Genomic DNA, 4382 nt, shown 5'->3' on the forward strand with positions numbered 1-4382 from the left:
GACTGGTCCTGGCTGGGATTCTGGTCAACACTCTCTGAACTTCACCGATCTGCACCGACTGGTCCTCGCTGGGATTCTGGTCAACACTCTCTGAACTTCACCGATCTGCACCGACTGGTCCTGGCTGGGATTCTGGTCAACACTCTCTGAACTTCACCGATCTGCACCGACTGGTCCTGGCTGGGATTCTGGTCAACACTCTCTGAACTTCACCGATCTGCACCGACTGGTCCTGGCTGGGATTCTGGTCAACACTCTCTGAACTTCACCGATCTGCACCGACTGGTCCTGGCTGGGATTCTGGTCAACACTCTCTGAACTTCACCGATCTGCACCGACTGGTCCTGGCTGGGATTCTGGTCAACACTCTCTGAACTTCACCGATCTGCACCGACTGGTCCTGGCTGGGATTCTGGTCAACACTCTCTGAACTTCACCGATCTGCACCGACTGGTCCTGGCTGGGATTCTGGTCAACACTCTCTGAACTTCACCGATCTGCACCGACTGGTCCTGGCTGGGATTCTGGTCAACACTCTCTGAACTTCACCGATCTGCACCGACTGGTCCTGGCTGGGATTCTGGTCAACACTCTCTGTCGTCTGTGTGTTTTATTAGTGACACATGTCAGCTCGTCATATCTCTTCATCAGCATGTGGTGTAAATTCACACCTCTCTTGTTTACTGCTGAAGCTCCTCCTGCCCTACATAGTGAGTGTGAACTCTGCATGCTTCACATACATTAGAATAGGCCTACATTCATTTAAACAATATACAGAAACACAAACTGCACAATATAACTCAGACATATACAAGAAAGAAAGTCAAGGATATTCTGCTAATGCATGTCTGAACAGTATGCCCACGGACGCTGTCAGGAGACCTGTGGCAGGGATTCCACAGTCTGGGAGCTACAGCTTGAAAGGCTCTGTCACCTCTGGTTATATAATTGGTGCGAGGGATGACTAATGGACCATATGCAGACCACGGCCATCTTACCATTATAAGTTAATGGCAAGGTGCTCACAAGGTGCAACTTCCCATTGACTGCCCATTCATCCAACCAGAAAAGTCCTATCTGATTGTATTACACAACGTCAAACGCACCAACATTGCAGCTGTACGAAAAGCTTGAATTATTCTCTTTCTATCCTCAAAGTGTTTGTTTCATAAAAATCCACTGTAGACATGTTATGAGTTACTTAATTTCTGTCCTTGCAGGTGATTCTTTTTCTAAGTGTTGCAGTTTGGAAGTGCTCGTTAGATATCACTCAACTGCGTACCACCTGTCAATTTGCACATAACGCAGGAGGCAGCAGGACATTGCTTTACTGAAAACGAGTGCTTCCAAACTCTGATGGCAAGATGACCGCGGTCTGCAAATGGTCAATAGACCCTGGTGAGCTGACCTAAGGGTCCTGCCAGGCACATAGGCCTACTGCTTTAGCAGCTAGGTCAGTCATAATATGCTGGTGCTTGACCATGCAGAGCTCTATAAGTGAGCACTAGGACTTATAAATTATCCCTGAAAGCGACAGGGAGCCAATGAAAGGAGGCTCCCTAGCTAAACTGGGGTAATGTGACACCTTCGGCTGGGCCTGGTTAATAGCCCGGGAGTAGCATTTGGGATAAATTGGAGGCGGTCTAAGGATGCTTTACTGAGGCAGGTGAAAAGTGCATCACAGTTGTCCAGATGAGAGGATACAAAAGCATGAATTATGATTTATAATTTGTTGTGTGAGACAATAGACCTGAGCTTAGGAATGTTCCTGAGTTGGAAAAAGCATGTGCGGGTTCCTGAGGTTGGAGCTGTTCTAGAATCTTTTATGTGCACTTGTCATGCACTTAAGACATACAGTACATGATCAGGTCTCTGGCTCATGATACCACAAAACTAACTTTTGCCTTACTTGAGACTCTAGAGAAACCTGGTATTTTACTTCACTAATTGCTTTCGACCAGGTCAGTCTCCTACAGGTCAATAAACCACCATCTGGAGTGGCCACCTATACTTACAATAACTGGCATAATTGTAACATTACAAATAACAAATGACAGTTACAAAATTTAACTATCTTGGGAAGTAACCCTTTACATTCTTAATAGGGAACACAGATGTTCCTTCATCCAAAAAATACCCTGTTTACAACTAATAGCTTTGGTCAATTTCTGTCCATCTCAAGCCAACCCTGCCACATGCTGTGGTTCACTGTTCTCCTCTCCTGCCTGTAATAAACTCATTACAACAGGGGGGGTATCACAAAACAGCTTGACCCACCCCCGGGTTAACTGATAACCAAGGGTTAAGAATAGTTTAACAAACACAGCTGGTTTTAGCTGGCTTAGGGCTCTTTAAAGTCTGACCCAAAATGTAAACATTTTAGCATTCATTTTGGGGGGACCCAATACAGTCAGCCAACTTAGGGGCGATACAGTCAGAGGCAACAATGAGAACCTCCGTTTTGGCCTCGTTGAGCTGAAGGATGTTTTTTTGCCACACAGTACGTCCTGAATGGCAGACGGACACTCCTTTAATATATTACAATTCAAATTAAAGTAATCTGGACTGTCAGGGTTAAAAGAAAAAACTGTACAGTAAATCGTCCGCATAAAAGTTGGTATAAGAGTTAATAAAGCATTATTTTTTCATGATTATTAGTGAGGACCAATTATGCGAAGATAGTTGAAACGTGGTGAAGTGGTCCTTTAAAAGAGCTGTCTCTATGGAGTGTTGCTGGTGAAAACCAGACAGAAATGAAAGGCAACTTGGAGAGAGACTTGACCAGAGACATGCAAAAAATATCTTTCAGAAGAGAGTTTGGGCTGTCTAATGGACTGGGTGATGTTCTGGTGCTGCTCTGCTATAGGTCATGAAGAGAGGTTGGGCTGTCTAATGGACTGGGTGATGTTCTGGTGCTGCTCTGCTATAGGTCATGAAGAGAGGTTGGGCTGTCTAATGGACTGGGTGATGTTCCGGTGCTGCTCTGCTATAGGTCATGAAGAGAGGTTGGGCTGTCTAATGGACTGGGTGATGTTCTGGTGCTGCTCTGCTATAGGTCATGAAGAGAGGTTGGGCTGTCTAATGGACTGGGTGATGTTCTGGTGCTGCTCTGCTATAGGTCATGAAGGGAGATGGGTGTGAATCCCGGCGGTGGTTGGGGCGGACAGGTGGGGTGGAGGCTATTATGCCGGCCCTATAACACTAGCAACTTTGTTTACAAAAAATCATACCTGTGTGAACTGAGCGGTGCATTTATTGTTATAGTTACTGTACTCTACTGTATTGTAGTGCAGGGGTTCTCAACGTTTTTGGCCGGTGACCCCCGGAAATGCTTTGGCAATGTCTCGGGACCCCCGCCCCGCCCCCTCCCGACCCCCAATATAAATCAACTGCTACAATAACCTTTATAATAGAGACAATACACCATAAATAAATACTGAAACCAGATATAATCATTAGGGAAGGTGTATGCATGTACTATGTGTAGGCCTACTATGTAAACTCTTAATTTCCATTGTCCAGCCATTCAGTTGCGGAAAAAAAGAAAATATATATATTTATTTTTAATAATTTGGAGACCCCCCAAAATAATGTGTCCACCCCCCGAGGGGTCGCGACCCACGGGTTGAGAACCCCTGTAATGTAGTGTACTGTGCGGGGTCCCCGGAACATCCAGACCCCCAGGAACGCGGCCAGGGTGCCGGGCCGGTTCCGGCGGGCCGCCCCGTGTCCGAAACGGTCGAGAAATGAGTTACCATGTGGGGGTCCCCGGGGGGTCTGTGAAGGAGGTCCCCGGGGGTCCCCGGAACATTCAGAGCCCCAGGAACGGCCCAGGGCTCGTACTGTAGTACTCTGTGCCACTTTATTCTGTGCTGTACTGTACTGGCCACTTTGGTTGTTGCAGCTTTCCGTGCTCGGACATACAGACACAGAGACAGACATACGGACATACATACGGACGGACATCCGTATTGGAGCGGAGCCACCACTCAAAAACAGGAGGAACTCTTTAACACAGAGTTTGTGGACTGACAATCTGGTCAAAAAGGATGAGGTTGGAAAAATAAGTCGCTCTCGCCACTTCAACCTATAGCGTTAAAATCAATTAAAAGCTGTTGTGGACTTCCACATGCGCTCCACACTCTGCATCTGAAGTGACGAATGTCCTCATTTAGCCATGGAGAAGTATTTAAAGTGCGAACAGTGCGGGATGATAGAGGAGCAATTACATCTAAAATGGCTGAACAGGAGATTAAAAGAGTGAAGTGAACTATATCAATGTCGGATTGTTGGCATTTGTGAGCAGAGGCTGCACCTGCACCAATGAACTGCTATCAAAAGTAGGGGGGAATCTTTCTGCCGAGGGGCCATTTAGCATGAGC

This window comes from Electrona antarctica (genome assembly GCF_951216825.1).
Source record: "Electrona antarctica genome assembly, chromosome: 2".
Lineage (NCBI taxonomy): Eukaryota > Metazoa > Chordata > Actinopteri > Myctophiformes > Myctophidae > Electrona > Electrona antarctica.